At 40.7% G+C, this 22,861-nt stretch overlaps 1 protein-coding gene and 1 long non-coding RNA gene across 2 annotated transcripts in view; one reads left to right on the top strand and one right to left on the bottom strand.

The window, feature by feature from the left end:
- The window catches only part of KCNMA1 (potassium calcium-activated channel subfamily M alpha 1), a 997,979-nt gene that overhangs the window by 167,762 nt on the left and 807,356 nt on the right, over nt 1–22,861 (bottom strand). The window lies entirely within an intron of this gene.
- Nucleotides 365–22,636, top strand: LOC109324027. Its single transcript, XR_002104828.1, has 3 exons — nt 365–443; nt 7,341–7,346; nt 22,624–22,636. It is a non-coding gene; the product is annotated as an uncharacterized LOC109324027 (long non-coding RNA).

Raw genomic sequence — 22,861 nt, forward strand, 5'->3', positions numbered from 1 at the left:
GGGTGCCTGTGGGCAGGTGCTGCCTGGGCTGGGGGGGATCACTGCTGTGAAGGGAACCACCAGCCCCGCCCCACACAGCCCAGGGTTTGCTCTACCCACTGGCAGCTCACTCTCCCCTCTCCACCAATGTGTACATGGCACAGGGGTTTAATCAGCCCTAAATTGAAGTGGTGTCTTTTAAAACCCACTGCTTCAATTCAGGGCCTGCATTTCATCTACATATGCCCCAGGTTTAGAAAATGAAAAAAAGACAGGACAAAAGAGGTTAACCAAAGATCAGGTGTTAACTTGAGTAGAACCTATTAGGAACATTTTATGTTGGCTTTATTTAGTAAGGTTTTTGTATTGAGCCAGGTAATGGAGTATAAAAACCTGTGTTCACCTGAGAATCTTTACTTTTCATCCTTGAACTATGTTTTTTGCTGAAGAGCCCATCTGCAGATGTACCAAGTTAGCACTTCTCAAAAACATAATTTTAAACCAAGGAAAGAAGTTTGTTTTTGTAACAAGCGGGCTAACTGCCAGAGGCTTCTAAGACCTTAGGTCTTAAAGAACTTAACCTTAGTTTCACTCATATATTAATAAAATGGTTATTTTCTTAAATGAATGCACATTTTATAAATTTTAATTATTTGCTTACTATGGCTTACCTGTACTGTTTGGGCATGTTATATCTTATTAGTATTTCATTCTTAAATACTCTAATATTTATTTACATTTATGCTTTTGAGTATTTAATTTTGAGTATTTAATTCTTTGAACCCTTCTTGATTCCTAGAATGACTCTGGGTGGTGGTGGGTCAACAAAATGCTCTGTATATGCAAGGTATTTCAGATAAAGGTTTAGTGATAGTGTATCGTTTTTTTTCAAGTGCTGGACACAAAGGCTGCTTACAGACATTAAAAAAACAAAAAAATGGCACTTTAAACTCTGCATGCCCCCACACCAAGTTCAGTGCATGCCCAGCAGAGACATTGCATTAATTGGACCTGGCTCATTCAAGATCTGTATAGATGGGAAGCTTTAGTGGGGCTTTTTTGGCACTTTTATCTAATAGGTGATTGAATCAGCTTCTAGATTAATGTGCCAAAAAGCCCTGCCAAAGCGCCTGAACTATACAGATGCTGTGGAGCCCAGTCTGACTAATACAATGCATGGTAAAGCATGGGGGTATTTTTGCAGGTTTTTTTAACATCTGTAAGCAGCCAAAGTGGTTTCTCCTTAATATCAATCAATAGAAATAGATTTTCTTACCTCTGCTGTTATTCTTTGAGGAAACATTATATCTATATAGAACACTCATTATTTCATGAGTGGGATTAGCTTTTGGAAGTTCTCTAAGGAACAACATATTAAGCCAAAAACCAGAACTTTGTTTATCTTTCCTTAAGACTAATATAGCATAAATAAAAGTGTTTTGATGTTCCATATCTGTATGTCTGGATTTGGCATTGGCATAGATTGTTTCCATTTTAATATATGGTAATATAAAAATACTACCCCTTGTCCTATTGCCCAAGAGAGGATTTTGATGCCAACCACAACAGACATGGAGGCAGAAGTAGCAGCACTAGTAAGAGTAGACTGTGATTATGTAGTTCTGTCAAGCCACCTTAGGAATCTGTCCTGTTGTTACTGAGCATTACACACTAATGGAGGTTGCCCCTTTGTGGCTGAATATACTGCAGAATGATCAATCACTGTTAAAACCACTGCAGTTCTCCATATGGTCAAGAAAGAGAGTAACCCATACTTAAAATGAGCCCTGTAAAGCCCACCTACAATTCTGCCTGTGGTGAAGTTAACTGTTTATACTCCCCCAGTTGCACTGAAGTTCAATGAAAAACATAAAATGCATGCAAATAGTACACAAGAAAGGAGTGTACAGGGTCCTTGGTGACTGCTGTTCCTCTGTATTTGGACATCTTACATTTATTATGCATGGTGCATTACACAAAAGAGAAGAGAGTTATTAAGTGCCTAGAAAAGAAATTCTGCAATACTCATATACTGACTTCCTCATAACAGAGTTCTATAAATCTGAAGTAGGAGCTTGCTGAAATTGTTTCCTTCCTAAGAGGAATGGGAAGTGCAGATATCACCCTGCAGACACCTAATTAAAAGTCATTACTTTGTTTTCCGGTGCAAAGTGCCAGTTTTTATCAATGTTTCCAGCATACATTTCCAGCAAAATTCTAATCAATAGAATTTATAAATAGAGAAATTAATCTTTTCTTTACTGCAATCATATCTGCCTTCAATTAAAATAAGCTTTCAGCACATTTGTGCTGAAGATGTTTTCATTAACAAATTTCATAGAGAAGCCTTATTAAGTTATAGTTCTGGCGGTACGAGATTATTCAACTGAAGAACATTTCAGGCATACCTAAACTGTGTAGGTACTTTTGAGGTTTTGCCTAGTCTATTTTCAAACATCTCAACTTCAAGAGTGCTGCCTACTGCTTATCCCACACAATTTCCAGTGCCCCTTTCTCGGAGTGGAAGTTCTATCAGTAAGTATTTGATTTTGCCAGTGTTGTAACTTCTATCTCCAAATTTTAACTCTACAGCTTCTTGTCCCTATTCTGAAAGGCACATAAGTATCAGTTCTCTTAAGAATTCCCCTGTTACATTCCACATCAGCAAGAGGCGCTGACAGCTTCCTGAAACTATACTTTGGCTTCCTCATAATGTGCTTCATCCTTTTCTTATTAAAGACTAGGGAAAAAGTCCCATTGACTTGAACGAACACAGGAACAAGTTGAATTATTGTAAGGCTCTCTCAGATTGACCTGCAATACCCTTCTCTAACACAGAATTTTTGTATTTCTTTTATTCATGTAAAGGTTTTGTTTCCCTAGATTAGCCTGGCTTAAGGTTCTGTGCATATATTTACATAATACATATACATCTATTGTTTTATGCACATATATAGGCACACTTTTATAGTATTTCTAAGTGGCATCTGAAATATAAGAAGTTATTTTTTCTATGAACAGAATGCTGTGCATTTATTTTAAAAATTAAAACTTAAATTCTTCAATTCTCCAAAATTGCTCCTTTTATTTCTAAGCTAGCAGCACCATCTGCTGGCTGTAATGAATTTCAAGCCCCTTTGTATGTTTTCTCCCCATCTATCATGGTATCTATGCATAAATAGATAGCAATATTTCTCAGCTGCTGTTATACACAGGAGTTTTATTACCAGAAGGCAGATTTCTAGCACACTGGTTGCAGGTTAATAATACTCCATTACCTTAAGTATGGCTTTCATAAAAGCAGGGAATGTTAATTGTTGACAAACTGATTCTAATATGAAAAACACTGAAAGTAACTGGGTAAACATCTAAATAAATCAAAAGGAATACTCCTTTTATATTAACAGCCTGTTATTATATAGGCTGACTTGATCACTTCCAGAAAAAAAGTTAAATGCAGTTCATGACACTAAGAAATCAGTAAAATATATTTCTAAGAAAGAGCAATCTCTTTATTACTGGTACTAGTTTTATATTTTACAGACATCAGTGTTGTGAAGTCATATTTTCTTCTAAACAAATATGCCTAAAATGGAAGCATCATTTAGAAAATTTACTGATATAACAAATACAGCCAATATAAATAACAAAGATTAAATCTAAAGATAACAGTAAAAAATGGCAATAGAGGAAGAAAAGCTGGAATATAATTTACTGATATGGAGTATTAGAGAAGAGTAGCATGTCATTTTTAGGTAAACGATAGCAAAAGAGGGGAGGCAAAGTAACACAATAAAGAGAAGAAATGGATATGTGATAGCTAACTCTGATTATATCTTCAAAAGTAACTGCACAAAGAATTAATACTAAAACCTCTGTCAGAGCATACAGTAGTTTGGCTACAATTGATTATTACAGGGGCAAAGGCTGGCAATTTCATAAGAGTGGAAAATAAAGTGTGAGCTAAGAAATCTAGTGGCGATAACTAATGACAATGTTACTTACAATCGTGATTTGATCTCAAACAGAAAAAGTACTCTAAATGATGGATGCATGCATGAGAGATCATATTTTTCATATCAAAACAAAATAGGATCGAGATGGGTTCACAAAATAACATGACTGCTATACATTCCAACTGATTAGATCTCTAACACAAATATTAAACTGATAACAGTTGAGTACCTACAGAAAGTAGTGCTAGACTGCTTAGGACTGTTACATGAAGGAAGCAGATGCTGTTTCATACTTGCCCAATGAAGAGATGACTATAACTTTATAAACTTGGGAAGATTAAACACCTATCTAGCAAAGAGCAAACAAAATCTAATCTTGAAACTGTCACTGGGTACATCTACACAAGATATTTACTAATTAAACTAATTAGCCCTGCAGTAAACATCTCAGCATCTACACATGTATTACGCTGCAGTAAACAAATAAACTCCGCAGCAGAGCAGGATTTGTAAATACAAGTACTATTCTGTGGTGGAATTTTTTTACTCTGCAGCACTGCATATGTAGATGCTGACATGGCTGGCTGGGGCACAAGGGTGCTTCAGTGCACAGGCTGCCTGCCATCTAGCCCTGCAATGAAGCAACCTCATGCCATAGCCAACCCCTCAACAGCATGTTGAGCTGGATCAGAGTAACCTGCTGCTGCTCCAACCTGGTTCAACATGCTGCTGTCCCAAGTGCACATGTAACATGGTGGCCAGGAGCAATAATCTGTGGCACGCTAAACACTGGAGTTTACTGTATTCCATTAATATGAATGTGTAGACATGCCCACCAAGTACATTAATATAATATATTATTTTGGGGTTTTTTTCCATTTAATTTTGTTATTGAATATATGCCGGGAACTCAATTCTGCTTATTTGACACTGGGCATGAGCCATGAATGGGACTATCTAGCTAGGTCAAATCTCTCCATAAAAAGTAGATTTAGAAAAGCATTTCATATCTCTGACTTTAGTTTAATTAAGTAGGTTATGGTGAGAATCTTAGCCATAAGCACCAGTGAGGGAGGCACAGTGAGAGAAAGTTGGAAAAAAACACATTGAAATTATAAGAGAGAAAAGGGTGGGGAAAACTGTGGTTGGCTATGGAACAGCTGTATAACTGGATTAATAGCTCAGGTTGCCTAAAAAGGTCCTAAGAGAACACTTCACTTCTTAATATAATAGCTATAAGAAAAGACCCTTATGGTCTGTAAATTCCAAGCACTTAAAAATGTAAACAGAGCAAGCAGCATGAGATGGGGGAAAATAAACTGACCACACCATGCTGTAAGAGTCACAGGGAAAACCGTATTCAAATATCTGGTCATTATAATATCCTGATTCTATCCTACTGCCATGCACCAGTGTTTTGATATTTGTTTCAATGGGTTTGGGAGGTACATAGTCACAACGGAAGCAGAAGCTCCTTCCAACACAAAGTAATGGAAAATGCTAGTTTAATATAATTTGTGGGTCAGTAACTATCCTAAAAGTAACTATACCAAGTTCAAATTCAATAGGACATCAATAGATCTATGGAGAATGCTGCTGCCAGATGTTTTGAGAAATTCTGAAACCATCCAGAAAGCCAGCTCTAAGGGGACAATGACACATGCCAAGAAAGTTCTCTTGCTCTTGAGCTTCAATAGTAAGCCGCTTGAAGCTCTACCTCTAAGGAATTTTTATCCTGTAAAAGCAATAATAACGATGCACTGAAGACAGATAACAAATGCTGTATATACTGATAGATTGTACAGTTCTTCATGGGCTGAACCTTATGGACATCTCTGAAGTGACAGTTAAGACCTGAGGGACATCTTAAGGATATCTCTAAAGGGATATGTGAAACTGGAGTCTTGGGGCTGAATATGTAATTCTAAAGGTGTTACTCATGCATTTCTTCAAGCTAGTTCTGAACTTGAAATGCAGTAGCTCAAAAGCAACTGCTGACCTATTTGGGAACGTAGTTCCTGGTATAACTGTGGATGAGTGAAATCCATAGAGATCAATCAAAAAAGCTTTAGAACTTGATCTGGCACTAGATAGGTACATATATGACAATTTATCTTCATGCTATCACAAGCTAAAAGACAGCTATGCTTCGCCTTTTAAATGATGGTTCTGTAGGACAGAAAAACAAAGTTACAAAGAAGGTCAAATCCCCCTATTACATGAGGTGGGGATAAAAGGACATATATAAAGAGCAAGAGCTAAGTACCAAAGAAAGATGGTCTCGGAAAGATCATGTGGAAGCAAGAATACCTGATCCAAGAATTAAAATGATGATTCCTTGTCAGAAAAGAAGAAAACAAAGGGAATTGTAAGGATTTCAGATGTATTTAAGTAAAGGGACAATGGCTGTACGTCAGAAACTGAAAATCACAAAAGAGTACTGATACCGCTCCAAAAACATGTTGAAAGGCCAGTAAAGATCAGATATGAGGAATACCAGTATCTCACTATACAGAATTTCATAATGATAAACAGTGAAGAAATGAGTCATGCAGCCCCAGACAATGCTCTTGTACAGCATGGACTTGACTCACTTTTATTTTGGCATGATGAATCTAAATGACAGTGCTGTCTAGACACCTGGGCTAGGGACAGAAGTTACACACAAACCAGTTTAATGATCAGAAACTGGTTTAAACCTGTAAAAGAGTACACGTTCAGTGCACATAAACCTGTTTCAAAATGACTGAAAGTGGTTTAAGATAAACCTGTTTGAATGTAGTATCAGACTTAACTGATTTGGGTCAAGCCAGTTTATGAAACTTCTGTCCTAGACCCCTTCCTGGTTCACGTTAAATCACAGCATTTCAGCATGCTTTCCAGCATGGGCTCCGCTGTGTCGACTGCTTCAGCAGAGAAGGGTGGGGGGCGGGGTGAAGGCAGGGATTGCCACCCCCACAACCGCAAGGCAAACCCCAGCTTGGGTCTGGGACCAGGAACTTGGGGTTAAACCCCCTTCCATCAAATACAGATCTGCCCTGCCCTACTCTGCTAAACGTACTTCTGGATGTGACTGTGGACTACAAATCCCAGAGACACCGGGAAGAGGAAGGAGTAGTGATGAGCAACCTTGCAGAGTCCTCCTACTGTGATTCTGGACTGCAAATCCAAGAGACCTCGGGGGCATCAGGAAGAGGAAATAAACACAGCCCATGCTGGCTATGTGCGGGAGAGCCACGCTGTAGCAATCCCCCAGCTCCTGGTCTGAGTCACTGCAGACATGTGGCTGCAGAAAGTAAATATCTGTTTACTTGTTAGTCAGTTTAATCTCTGCAGTTTAGACTAACCTGCAAACACTGAATTGATTGAGCCTCGGGCTTTTTGACTGTTTGTTCTTAGGCTTAGGCTCAGGTCTTGGGGGGTGGAGGGTGCTAGGATGGATCCTCATGGCCAAGGTTTCCATTTCCTCCCCGCCCCCAGTTCCCAGCATGGAGAAAAGTGGTGCAGCCCCAAGCTGCAAGTTCTGGCTGCAGCTGTGGGATTGAAGCCCCTGTGCCAAACAAACCTGGCCCAGTCCCCGTCAACACCTGAGCCAGCAAGCTTGAGGGACCCCACATGGCAGTAGCCTGGGGCTCCACTCCCCAACCCCCCCCCACCTGGCTGTGTAGGGAAGAGACAGAATCTTTTCAGTCTCTTCTCTGTGACAACACAGGATTGGGGCTGAGACAGTGCTTGCCTGGAGAAGTTGAGAACCAACTGAGGATAGCAAGTTGCCCAGTTGTTCTCTCCTCCTTTTCTCAACAGAGTTACTACTCATACCCAGGGCTGGTGTAACTGTTCAGGCAGAACAGGTAGTTGCCTCAGGAAGTCCAGGCATGTGCAAAAGCAAGCAGAGTAGTTTCAGCACTGCTGAGCTGCCACTCTGGGGCCCTGTCTGGTGCTTGCCCTCACCAGGCCCTAGAAACTTTACAAATGAGGGCAGCAAAATTTCATTTGCCTACAGCAGCAAAAATTCATGCATCACTCCTGCTTATGCCTGAATGAAGAAATCATGAAGCCACCTTCTGTTGCCAAGGCCAACAGTGCTCTTGACTTGATGTGTACTCAATATTTGTAATTAAATGCTTAAAATATAAAAGCTTTGTATTTTCCTGGGCACATTTGCAATGGCATACAAACTTTATGAGCAAAATGTGCTCATAGATATATTTAAACAAATCAGACCTATTACAAAGTAAATATTGATTGGTCCACTCTTGAACAGAGACAACATACTGCATTGAAAATTAAGCAAAAAGTAATTCTCTCATGGTTCAATGCAACAAGCAACACATAATTAGTTCAAATGCATAACCTGAAAAGGTACAAAATTATACAGTATGAGATGAATACCTGTGCATGGAATACCAAAAATATCCTCCACCTAAAACAACAGAAATTCTAGATTTAGCAGAGTTTTATTCTTAACCTAACACTGGAACACTGTCTGATTTTCTGTGTAGTAACAGCTAAAAAGGCAGCAAGCAAGTTCAAAGCCAAACAAATGTATCAATTGGCAACAGGCTCCCTTGGATTATACTGAAGATATTAAAGTAAATGCCTACTTAATGCACTATCTCCACTGGAAAGCTGTTATCACGTTTGTTTGGTTTTTTGCCTAGGTCAATACACAGGGGGCACTACTGAAACAAATAATATTTAATATGGCCCTAGAAAGTGACAGAGACTCAGGTAGGGTCTTGTTTGTTTGTTTTTGCCTGCTTTTTATAATACAGGTTGTTGCAGGAATAGCTACAAGTTCCCTATTTAATGAAAATACCATGATTAATAAAGAGTCTGGTAACCATTCAAACATATTGCAAAGGATAAACTCAATGTAGATGCTAAACATACAGTATGTTCCATTTTAAAATACCCTTGGCCACATCTATACAAGACACTGGTTTAATAGATTTCATAGATATTAGGGCTGGAAGGGACCTCACAAGATCATCAGGTCCAGCCCCCTGCCCAAGCGGTAAGAAGTCAGCTGGGGTCAGATGATCCCAGCCAGGTAAGCATCCAAGCATTTCTTGAATGAATCCAGAGTAGGTGCTTGCACCACTTCTGAGTGGTATCTATTTTAGACTCTGGAAACTTGGATGGTAAGGAAGTTTTTTCTTATGTCCAGTCTAAAATGGCCTTCCATTTTGTGACCATTAGACCTTGTCTTCCCTTGGGATGCCCTGGTGAACAGATGTTCTCACAGTTTCTAATGCACACCCCATACATACTTATAGGCTGCCACCAAGACACCCCTTATCCTTTTCTTCTCCATAAACTGCACAGTTTATACAGTTGTTTATACAAGTACTGGAGTTACTGAACAGTTGTGCTGTTGAAAAGCTTTTTCATAATACTGAATACACAGTAGCCCAAGACTACTGTGTGGTAGCGTCATGTCACACTTCTTGCCATGCAACATTACTATGCAATAATCACGGGTTACAGTACAGTCAGCATCTCATTTAGATGTCACCCCTGACCCTATCTTTTGCCTCCACTTAGTATTTTTTACATTCTTTCCGGTCACTCAAGAGCAAGCAACAGTCATGCTAATGAAGTTACTGCCAGTGTGAACAAGAAAAAAAGAAACCATTAACTGAAGAAATTAAGGAAATACTGTATGGGATTTTGATTTGAATAAAATGTGCTACTCACGGGGTCATGAACAACTCGTGCCCCCGGTGGCTGCGGGGGGCATGGTGGCAGGAGCATGGCAGTAGTGGCAGAAGCGGCGGGAGCCTGGTGGCGGTAAGTGGGGAGCTCCTGCAGCCGCCACCAGCAGCAGCCAGCAGGGATTGCGGACCATTGGCAGATGCCACCTGCACAGCTGGCAGCAGAGTGGCAAGCAGCGACCACCCACAGGTGCCGCTGACAGTGTTGGCATTGCCTTTTTTCAGGAGGTGCACCACCACAAGCAGGGGGTGCATGTGCACCCACATGCACCCCTATGCATTGCCTCTGCACAGGGAGCATCTACACATGACTGTGAAGTAGAATAATTAGCTCCACAGTGATGCATCACCAACTACATATGTGCCAGTATCAGGGTGCAGTAAATTAATTGTTGGGGACAGTACTATCTTACAGTGGAGGTAAGGGTAGTGAAATAAATGTGTAAACACTGACCTGAGCATAAATTGTGTATGGTCAGCCCAGGCAGCAGGAAGCTAGAATCCTGCCTTCTGCCTAGCCACACAGCTTTACATGTTTGAAGCTGTGTGCACAAGACTCCGGTAAATGGAGGGGAGAGATCCTATGCTGTTAAGCCTAAGCATTAAGCTACATTAATGAACTGACACTTCTGCCCCTCTGTTGCCCAGCACTGCCACCCAGAGTCAGGCCAACTCCACCCCAGCTCAAAGTGCTGCTGTCCCAGGCACACATGTATATACTGCATGCAGGAGCAGTTCACTCTGGCACAAAATGCTCCAGGGTTTATTGCTTCGCATTAATTGCTTATATAGATGCACCACAGAGAACAAGCAATTGTTATTTTTAATGGAGGATCACTGTATGGGAATGCCTTCATTTTTTGACAAAATATCTTAATTTTAGCAGTCCATGAACTTTCATCAACTAGTCTGAAACCTGCCTTGACTTTTAAGTTGTCATACTCATTTATCAGCTACTATTAGAGGTGCACCGATACATCAGTCTGATATCAGATGGGTACCAATATAAAGAAAATTTGCTGTATTGGATATCAGCCCAATGGTGCTGATAATTTGGCTGATAAATGCCCATGCTGTGCATAGCCGCAGTGCAGCACTGAGGCAGCAAAAAGCAGAGTTGTCAATGAGAGCTGCCTCCAGCTGGTAAATCGGAAGGGGAGGGAGGAGGGAAGGAACAAGGGGGGAGAAATCAATGGCCCCGCAGTGAGGGGGGGAGAAGGGGCAGGCGGGGATGGAGGCAAGGCTCCTGGGGGGGGTGGCTCCTGCCACTACGTGCACCCCAGGAGGGGGGGATATGCCCCCTGGATCTGCACAGGGTGGGCAAGCTGGCTGGAGCTGGTGCTATGCAGCTCTTCTCAGTAGGGGCTGGGCTCAGAGTGGGTGCTGGGAGAAGCTGCAGCCACCCCTAATTTCACCACAGCTCTGCTACCAGCCCCGCACCACCAGTCTCACCCTGTCTCCATGCATGGAAACAGGCTGCAACTGGTGGTGCGGGGCTAGGAGCAGAGCTACAGCAAAATTTGGGGTGGCTGCAGCTGCTCCCAGTGCCACCAGTGCCTGCTTCAAGCTCAGCTCCCACTGAGAAGAGCCATGCATTGCCAGCTCCAACCTGCCTCCCCGCCCCTCCCAGGGTGCAAGCAGCAGTGGGAACTACACCGCCCCCAAGCTGCACCTCCATCCTGCACCCCTGCCCTCCTGGGTAGTGCCTACCCCCTCCCTCCCTCACTGTGGGGGACATTGATAGCCCCCAATACCTCTTCCCTCCCCCCTCCCTTTCCACCACACCAGACTTACCACCAGTAGGGAGCTGTATCAGATATCGGATCGGTATCAGCCGATATGCCTCCTTAAATAAGTTTCAATGCTGATTTGGAGAATCAGCGATTTGGCCATAGACACAGCTTTAGATGTTTTTTCTACATACCTGGAGGTAGCAGGTGCAGTTTGTCAATGCTGTGATGCTGGGGTGGATAGAGTGTCCCACAGGAGCATGGGGGAGGGAGGCGGGGGGCCTGCATGCTCGGCAGCAAACCCAGAAGTGGACCAAAAATACTTCTGGTCTACTTCTAGATCTTCTGCTGAGCTCACAGGTCCCACCCCCACACACCCCTCTGGTACAGCGATCCACCATGGTGGGGGGGCCAGGTGCCCCCCCCAGACTCAGGAGGCACCAGTCACCACGGCCACCCAGCGCACTCCCCAGCAGACCCAGAAGTGGACTGGAAGTGCTTCTGGTCCACTTCCAGGTCTGCTGCCTAGCACACTGGGGAGTCCCCCATGCTCCTGTGGGATGCTCCATCCGCCCCACCATCACAGCATTCACAAGCCACTTAGTACCTTGAGGTATGTAGAAAAAACATTTAAAGCTGTGTCTATATCCAAATTACCAAATCCCTCTGAATGGATCTGCAGAGTTCCAATTCCATTCAGAGGGATTAAAGCGTTTCTTGAATCGACTTGGATTCAGAGATTCAGCCACTGAGTTGGGTCAAATCTCTGCCAAATCGAATCAGAGATGGCAGCTTTGCACAGCCCTATCAACTATATAGTATACAGGGAAGGTGCTAGTTATAGAACTAACCAAATGCAACAATAGGTGACAAACCTACTAATGATAGTTTGTAAAAAACAGTTCAAAAAACATGATTAATCAGTGGGCGCATCTACATGTGCACCCAACTGAGCAACTTACTTGCTTTAGCAAGTCCCAGCAGTGCACAGGTCATTTCCAACCCTACTGAGCAGAAGCACTATGAAATAATGAACTACCACATAGTAGTGTCAGCATCACAGTTTGTGCCTGCTGATGCTATGTTGCCATAGTTTATTACTATGGCAACATAGCAACGTAACATCTCATGTATATGTGCCCTATGAAAAGGATTTTCCCTTCTCATTGCCATTGTCTTCTCCAGTAATATAGCTACAGTAATGCAAAATACCTCTCCATATTGTATTGCCTGTGTCAAATGACACATATCACCACTGCTGTTTAGAGAATAAAGATAATGCTATACATATGGCAATGGAAATAGTGACACATTTAATGCAAACAAAATCTTTTACGCAAGAACAAACAAAGGAAATTGCATGACAAAGCTCAGGGATGCTATAAGGTTTTCTAAGATTCTGCTTGGCAGTACTTCACAGAAAACATGTTCTGTATATCAATTAGAGTTTAGAAGTGCCTAAAAATACAGTTGATTTGTTTTAACATTTTACAAAAAGATCTAAATAGATATTATCTCTCCCTGATGCAGACAGAGGGAAGCTATTCTTGCCCTTTTATCAAGATAATATTTATGAGACCCATACTTCATCTTGCCCTACTCAGTCTAGACCAGTAGCCATGAGAAGAGGCCTCCACAGGATCCAGGCAAAAGGGAATATAATCTAGCCCAGAGCATTTGGCTTGTCAACACAAAAGGATATCAAAGCATTTTTCCTGCTTGAGTATATATTATCCTCAATTTGCAGGTGGAGGTATTGAAGCAACAGGATGATTATGGTCATACAACAAGTCAGTAGTACAACTAGAAGAAGAATATTAATTTCTTACATGACCTCTTTAAACTTCCCTGGGGTGGAATTCTTGACCATGCAAAAATGTCCATGTCCAATATGGTAATATCTCCCAGATGTATTTATATTTTAAGAATAACTATTTCCAGTGGTAGCTCTAAAACACACCAGGCACTGAATTCTGAAGCATGGCTGCAAAACTACCACTCAGCGTATTTCTGGCTTTGAAGTTTGTGTATATGATTTGGAGTTTGCACACAGGAGCTGGTGGGCGGAGAACTTAACTGAGAACAGCCAGTCAGAATACACAGTTACTGCAATTTAAGACAAGGCCTTACATCAGCTCCAATAAGCCCCGATTTTACAACATAGTGAAGTACATGTCAAACTGAACATGAGCAACCTCAAACTGGAGTCTCAGAGAGGAACTTAAATGCCTGTGGTCAGGTCTAAACTAAATTCAATCTAAATTTTCTGCTTTTTTTCCTGTTCTTGTTCCACATTAAATAGAACATAGGACCATTGGGCTGGGAAGAATCTCATTGGTTATTGAGTCCAGTAACTTTTGTTTTATATAGCTGTCCACTTGTTAATTTACTAGTACTAAATTCATTTCCAAATGTAAGGATTTGTTTGTTATTCTGGGTTTTCCTTTTAGTTCATTATACAGCATAACTGCCCCATTCTGTATTAGATTTTTATCATAACAGCCTGCATTTTTAATAGATTTGAGAATCCAAAGGCCAATAAATGTAAATTGTCTATACATTTGTTGGATGGCATTCAAGGTCTATACAAAAATGAATTGCTTAAATCTTTCCTTAGACTAGGAAAACACAAAGGATTCAAATACAGTAATTAAAAGAGCAGGTTTTACAGATGAACTGTTCACTGGAGTTCAGAGGCAATTTGAAAGGTATGCAAGATCACACAATAAATTTTTTCTGTGACCAACCTAAGTTTTTATGGATCTGTTTCCCACTGTTATTGGTCCAATATTAATCTGAGACCACGCCAAGTCACAATTTGATAAATCAGCTGCAGACATAAAATGGTAATCAGTTTGGTGGCATATTGTGAACATGGTACTGAGAACTTCTAAACAACAATGTGCTTCTCAATCCTGCAGCTGTTTCTAAATCTCCCTCCTAGTGGCACATTTAGAACAATATTAAGTGCAACTTTGACTTTAATTAATATTTAAATGATAATGAATACAATGAAGAATCATAGGAAACATTCACATGGTGTTGTACAATTGATAAAAATCTAATAACTCTTTATGAATAAGTTAAGTCTCTCCAGACCCATAGACCCTAAGGCATTCAACACTCTAGTCCAGAGTCTAATCTAGGTTCCCAATGCAGGTGGCAGAAGGAGGCAGGAGACTGACTTGACATTTGCTCTAAGCCTGCTCTAGATCAAGTCTCTGCTTGTTCACAAGTACTTTATTTCATGTAGTAAAGGTCAGAATTTGGGCTCAAGGCAGGGCTATGACAGAAATGCTCAAGTGGAAACCAAGCTGGCCCTGGCATCTGTCACTTGAGATAGCTCAGAAGCAGTAGAGATGGAGAGCTAACTGGCTAGCATCTGTCCTACACCAAGGAGGTAACAGGAAGAATCTGCTGCCTGGTGGTAAGAAACTGTCACGGTGAGTTTCATGACAACCAGCCACATTCAGGAAATAAAAATGCAAACATAATTTCCATGTCACCTTGCATAAGGCCTTCTGCTAAATTCACTCCACAGGATGCAGACAGCATCTTTTCTAGCTTTTCCCCATCGAGGCAAGCCACTCATTAGTCACTTCTCTGTGACCCTGGTAAGAAACAATACCCAAAATAATGGCCTTAAGGAATTTAAAAGGAAAAAAAAAAAAGAAATTAAATTAAATTAAATGACTTATTGGTCTTTTTTGTTCCTAACTCTTCAAAAAGATTTGCTGCTTATCTTAGCAGTAGCTGTTGATGGCATTACCGTGTATGAATTTCTTCACAGCAGACGTCACTAGTGAGGCAAACAGTATCCTCTCATGAGTCCAGTAGTAAACATTGAATGATAAAATTAATTTAAAAAGGCATCTGCTTCATTATGCATATAGTCTGGTTAGGTGTAGTAGTAACCAGTTAGATTGTCTTGCTTTTACCATTCTCCCAGGTAGCAAGGAACATCTGTGTTTGGTTTGTTTTGCTTCGTTTTTTCTGTCACTGAATTTATATAAATCTTTATTAATTCCTATATTACCCCAAAAGAACAGAAGGATAAATCATATGATGTGCTTATAATAACAATTCACCCTCTATCTCTAAAAGATTGCATATTTGGAAAACAAATATATAAAAAAATACTGTTTTAACCTATGTTTTTGTACGAGTCTAAAGTAACAAGTAATATTTATACTGTTGATTCATATCCTTTATATGAAGATTGATAAGAGGGAGATGGTGGTGGGAGAGTTTATGTCCTGGTAAATCTGGAAGATAGAATACTACCAGATTTTTAATATTTGTTCTTCTTTCTCTCCTGTCACCTGACATATAATCTGCAGGGAATGAAAATGACATGGACTCCAGGTTCAGGTCACACTATAGTACATAACCAGGGTGGTTAAACACAAATAAATAATCAAACAAAAATACTATTCACTGCCAGATTGAGGGACCAGTGACAGTTTTAAGGTGGGAGATCCCATAACCCACTCATATACTGAGCTTCTTCAGCATACATATCCTTCACTTCCTCTCGTATCCTTCCCTCAGATGCTTTTCTCCACTGATTACAAGAAAATATTTCAATCTGTTTTTCTATATACCTGGAAATTAGAGAGGAAGAAAATATATGGTTGTACTAGTGAAAACATCATACTTATGAGCAGTAGTTATGTATCTCTAGAGTGAAAGGAAAAGAAACACTACCATTTTTTCCACACTAGTTTTATTATTTCAAAAGCCAATTAAATCCATTTTGGTAATTTTAGCTTTGTTAACAGTAGTTTATTCTGAGTTAATGAAGATAGGTCTGCTTTATTATCAAGTAGCACTAAAGAATATATGAACAAAACATTCTGTATGGCATTTTAATTTTAGCTGTCTTGGACTTTTGACTATAACTGAGTTATTTTGAGTATATTATAGGTATAAGGTAATGCTTATTGCCATATACAGATATATTATTCTCAGAATTTTGGGACGACGTATATGTATAGATTAGCTGCAGTATTTATTATACACATATTGGTCATCACTTAGCCTAAGTCCAGTTTTTCTCCTGACTTCAAAGTTAATGTCTATAATTGAAAGTAAATGTTGTTCCACTGAAGGAAAGAATAATTTTTGGAAACAGCTTTATAAAAGTAATTTTTTTTCCCATGAGGTAGCCTACTTCACAAATCTTGGATATTTGTACCAAATGCTATATGATTTGTCCTCATGATTTAGTAGTCAAAGATCTGTCCTCATGAGTCTGAATTAATAAGAAGTTATTGTGTCACCGTGCCTTCATTTTGATTGTCCTTTTATGTTTGTCTCATTAAAGGAATGTCAGACTAGGGCACATTCTCCAGCATAAAGAGGTGGAGCCATTTCATAGAATTGTTAGAAATGTATAGCAGTTTGAGTACAATCATTTTCTTAACACCTAATGAGGTTATCTTAGGGATCTAAATCATGTCTATCTTTCCTTCCCAACAAATTTTATCAGTGTTTTTTTTTCCTTCCTGAATATACTAGAGCCATATGCTCTTCTTTTTGTGTATTTGAGAGGAATGAGAAAGGAAACAGTTGGGCATGAGGACAGGAAACGGGTCTAACATGGGAACAACAACAATGCTAGAAACCCCAATTGTGAAAGGACTTCAAACCCTCCTGTGGTTGCAGTTAAATGCTCACAGCTGAGTAAGTAATATGGAGAACAGTATCGAGCATATTGACCTTCAGAATAAAGTTACAAAAAAATCACTATAAGTTACTGCTGCCTGGAGCAGCACTAACTCATCAAAAAAAAAAAACACTTTTCTGTGTTATAGAGGAGGTGTATATCAATATTGGGGAATTGTCATTATAGCAGAAAATACCTATGCATCGTCCCTTACGGCACATGCACATGTTCACCAGACCTGATCTGCAGTTAAAGTAAGTTATGTGATCATAGATCAGGTGCCCACTTATTCACACTTTCACCATTGCTGGGAGCAGTGCTGGGAGTGCTACCTAAGTAAGTTGGTGGGGGAGGGGAGAGGGAACTAGTGGGTCTGTAGGACGGAATTTGCTGGTTGGGGAAGGTTTTGGTGGGACTGGGTTGAGTGGTTGGCAGGACTGTAGTGGTGGATGTCTGTCTGGGGTGGGGAGGGCAGAGGGCTAAAAATATTGGGGTCAGGGTTGGAGGGAGGGTAGGAAAAGTATAGCTCCAGGGCTGGGGTGAGCAGCTGGGCTTTCCCACCCCCACGGCTGAGCTTCAAATATGTACACACATTCAGTTAGATTGTGTATGGGTTAGCCCAGTCTACATACTGCACCTTCTCAGGTGACTTAAATTAGATTAAACCAGGCATTTTTTGTCCAAGCTAAACTCCCTGAGCATCTGTACAGATTGTCACTTCATAGGTTCATAGATGTAGGTTCAGAAGGGACCTGAGCAGATCATCATGTCCGACACCCTGCTCTGGGCAGGAATGAATACTGGGGTTATACGACCCCTGGTAAGTTTAAGCTTATATGACCCCAGCTAGGTAATTATCAAGCCTCCTTTTAAAGACTCCTAAGGGCAAACAAGGTCTCACCCATTCCCCTCTGGTCCCCACTGGTAAGTTTATAGATGGCCACTAGATACCCTCTCAGCCTTCTCTTGTGAACGCTGAACAAGTTCAGGTCCCGTAGCCTCTCCTTGCAGGGTCTGCCCTGCTGCCCCCTGATCATAAGAGTGGCCCTCCTCTGGACCCTCTTGATGCTGGCCACATCCATCCTGAAGTGCGGCACCCAGGACTGGACACAGTACTCCAACTGTGGCCTGACCAGTGCCGCATAGAGGGTGGGATCACCTCCTTCAACCTGCTCGTGATGCATCTGTGGATACATGACAAGGTGCGGTTGGCCTTACTGACTGCATCCTCACATTGGTGGCCCATGTTCATTTTAGAATCGATAATGACTCCAACGTCTCTTTCTGCCACTATGCTTTTGAGAAGGGAGTTCCCCAGCCTATAGGCATGCTGCTGGTTCTTTCTGCCCAAGTGCAGCACCCTGCACTTGAGAGTATTGAATCCATCCTATTCACATTCGCCCACCCCTGTAACCTGTCCAGGTCCAGTTGTATCCTGTCCCTCCCTTCTAGCGTGCCCACCTCGCCCCAAATCTTGGTGTCATCAGTGAATTTGAACAGGGTGCTTTTCACTCCCTTGTCCAAGCCGCTAATAAAGAAATTGAACAGTATGGGCCCAAGTACTGAGCCCTGGGGGACTCCACTGCCAACATCCCTCCAGGTCCAATATGACCAATCCACCACAACTCTCTGGGTGTGGCCCCCTAGCCAATCTGCGACCCATCTGACCATGCAGGCATCAGTGCCACAGTCACCTAGCTTTTTAATGAGAATGGGGTGGGAGATGGTATCAAAGGCCTTCCTGAAGTCCAGAAAGACTACGTCTACCACGACACCTGTGTCCAATGACTTTGTGACCTGATTGTAGAAGGCAATCAGGTTGGTCTGACAGGACCTGCTCCTAATGAACCCCTTGAGCATCATCCCCCCTTCTGGTCCCTCACAGATATGCTCCTGGATTATTTTCTCAAAAAGCTTCCCCAGGACCAAAGTAAGGCTAATGGGCCTATAGTTGCCTGGGTCCTTCCTCCTCCCTTTTTTGAAAATGGGGACCACATTGGCCTTCTTCCAGTCTTGTGGCATCTGGCCAAAGCACCACAAGGGCTCATAAAGCCGTGCCAGGGGCCCCACGATGACCCCTGCCAATTCCCTCCGCACCCTGGGGTGGAGAGCATCTGGACCTGCTGATCTGAAAATGTCCACCCCTCCAGAAGTTCCCTAACTCAGTCCTCCCAGGACCTAGGCCTGGCAAAGTCTCTCCTGAGTGCATCCTGAATCCCATAGTTAAGTTGATCTAAGTGTAACATCTGCATGTACCCTTAGAAGTAAACATGGTTCAACCTCCACCCTCCAGAGGAGCAAATATCTCTTGTTCCCTAGACAGTACCATGGATAAAGTAGTAGCATACCAGAAGCTGTGGCTCCTATGCACAAAGTCCTTCCATTTAATATGGAAAGCACACTACTGAACCTACTAACAAGAATGTCCCACACCAACAGACACATTAGAAGAACTTAAGACTGGAATGGAATAGAACTGCTACATTCTAAGAACATCAAGTTCCAAAATGTGAGAACAAAAGAGCATACGGTGATATATGGAGACATAATCCTTAAATTATTTTGACCCTCTTCCACTTAGAACCTTGTAAACAGCAAGTCTTTGACCTACAAACCAACAGTCTTTTGACTGAGTGGAGAGAGATGAGCACTGACACCCAAAACTGACAAAACCTAAAAAAAGCTGATACTTGCCTTATAACTCCTTACACTTCTAAGGTATATCTCTGTCTCTTTAGACATTTGTCTTTAAGCCAAAAACATATTTGAATGCATTTATTTTTAATGAAAATATGATTTTCTGAACTGAATTATATATTGAATTAGAATTCAATAGAATGAAAAATAAATATATTTCAGTCACAGTAAAACCTATTCTGTAAGTCCCATTTCCTTTACAGGGCATACAATTACCACACAAAATCCTATGTATTTCAATGCATCTGTAACTTGATACAACCATTAGCTTCTACAATGTACTATATTCTTATACATTGCATTAATTTTTATAAGTTATTCAGCATTTCAAGAAACATCAGAAAATGGTCTATGATTTTATATACAGTACCTTGAAAATTAAAAGCCTGCTTTTAGAACCTTTAAAAAATGAATAAATAAATAAACAAACAAATAAATAAATAAAAGAAACACATTAAGCAATCTTAGAAGCACACCAACCCAACTGGGGAACCATGACCAAAGCAAGCCCTATAATAATATAATGACCTTTAATGAGTGTCTTGGGAAACAATACAGCCTTAGCATAAAAGACAAAGGGCAAAACCCATCATGGCTCTGCTGACACTAATTCAAAATGATTTTCAGAGCAACTAAAGAATGTAACAGAGGTAATCTGATCTACCAATCTGACCTCACTTTGATTCTGCGGCCCTGCTGCTGCCATTTCTAATTGTCAAACACTCAACATTTCACATCTGCTCATATTTAATGAAAAGCCAACTCTCACCACCATTCTTTGAGTTAACTAGCTCTGTCAAGATGGCATCATACGACCCCTCCACACTACAAGGAAAACACAGTGATTTCTATTGAAGCCCTGCCAGTGGAATTTTGTATGTATATATATTTTCTTTTAATTGGAAAAGAAAGGCTTATGCTGGTTCATGAAGGGTTTGAATTAGTATTGATTTTTCGTACTTATTATTAGTGGTCAAAGGTGAATAGTCTCACATGAGGAAGAATGATATCTCTTTTGGTTTGATGGAGTGACGATTGGGGGAAAAGGCCCGTGAAACAGAGGATGTTAAAAATTCTCAAAGCTGTCAATACCACTTAGATTTCAGAGTGCAACATGGACCTAAGATGTTTCTCAACAGTTTTGCTGTTGGGGGCAATAATATCATACACTGGAGTTTTTGGCTGAATGGGCAATGCAATCAAAAACATTTTTTCCCACCCTCAATAGCCTTAAGTGAACTACAGTAACCCTTCAATTTATGGATTCTCTTTTTTTTTGCCAGATGCTACTAATGGTAGAAATTTCACCCATTTGTAGGGGACATATTCATTTAGCCCTGTCTGGTACCTGTTAACACCAGTGCCTCAACTCAGCTGCATAATCCCTTTGTACTAGCCTGTACTGATGCGAACAATTTCATATGCTGTATTGTTGCAGAGACTAAGAAATATGTTCAGTAACAGTATTTGCAGTACCTCGCAATTTTAATGTACTAGGAAGTTCTCAATCATCCTTTTAAGCACAGCATTTCTCTTTATAACACTGAGATGGAACTAATTTAGGAATGCCAACTCTTACTACCAAGCATAGGGCAACTCTTGGAGGCAATGTACTTAATGTGACTGACTGAAAAATAGGGACTTCCAAATACTGATACCTATACACATATACAGAGAAAGGCTTTTTGTATCAGCTTTTCTCCAAGACTCCATTAGGTTCTGTTTTCAAAGGGACAGATTTTAAACATAAACGTGTGTGTGTGGGGGGGGGGGATTGTATTTGTTTCTGAATTAATAGATCAATGGCCAAGATAGGTAAAGTAATTCAGCAGCTGGACTACACATGGGAGGCATCAAAAAGATAACTTGAGGCATACTCCACTAACCTCACTGTATTTTGAGTGCTTGTGGTAGTTCCTGTTTGTCATACCATTGAGTATGAGGATATCATGTTTCCTGATCAAAATTGCATTATTTTTACCAGATTACTCTGTTTTAGCTTTATTTAGGTGTCAATTTCACCAATCCATTTGGATAAGGAAAAGGAAAATAGTCCTCGTCTGAGACACAGTTTTGCCTGTTATGGACATCTGAATTGGGCAGATAAGAGGGCAGCTATTTCATTACTAATCTTCCTCAACGCTGTCAACAAAGCACTGAAGAGACAGGTGTAGTTGGGGCTCCCTAGCCCAAAATATTAATGCTCACTTGCATTATTCCTATTTCTCTCTCCTTCTTCTCCCTTCACTTTCCTGCTTCCTCACTTTCAGGACAACAGAAAAGCATTTAAGGTTTGTTCCTAACAAATGCTGATCACAGTCCCCATGTAGAAGTGGAATCTATCATTCTTTTTTTTATATAGTCTGTAAAGGAGTCAGAAGCTTGAATCAGGGTAGCTTTATTAAAGTACAGTACTAAATTGGTAGGTCTAAGTTTCTTAATCCTTCTTGAGAGTCCATCTAAAAAAGGACTTCATTCATTACTGAAAATGAAGGGTAACAAGGAGCAAGACTAAAGAAAATGACAGGAATATGAAATATAGCTTTATCTACATAGTATATATGATGCAGGGATTTCCACTTCTTGTTATATGCTATTCAATTCCAAAAGTATCAGAATTGCCTATTGAATAACTTTATACTACTTTGTGTCTGTAGTCACAAATTTAGATACACCCCCCACTATTAATAAAACATTTACTGAACTGTTTAATTAATGACCATTTATACTGTATGCATGAAATAAAAACAAACATATCACCAAACTGCACTAGTAAGGTCCTACATGCTACTGTAAAGTTGCACATTCTAAGGAACACATGAAGCTAAATGAAAAAATTAAATGGGGGTATTAAAAATTGGAAAATATAAATTTAGTGCTGTATTAAAATGTTTTGAAAAAAGCACCAGCCCAGTAAAACTCACAGAACTACAATGTACGACACAAGACTGGGATGATACCACAGACACCACAGACATGGAACAGCATGTGTTGGTGTTAAAACTTACAGGCACGTAAACTGGTGGAGCAATCATTAACAGAGACAGAAGAAAGTGGGAAGGCTCTCTCAAGGGTGTCCATATTACTATGTACACTGCCTGACATGCAAGAGCA

The sequence above is a fragment of the Crocodylus porosus genome, unplaced genomic scaffold, assembly GCF_001723895.1.
Source record: "Crocodylus porosus isolate Cpor-Errol unplaced genomic scaffold, CroPor_comp1, whole genome shotgun sequence".
NCBI lineage: Eukaryota > Metazoa > Chordata > Crocodylia > Crocodylidae > Crocodylus > Crocodylus porosus.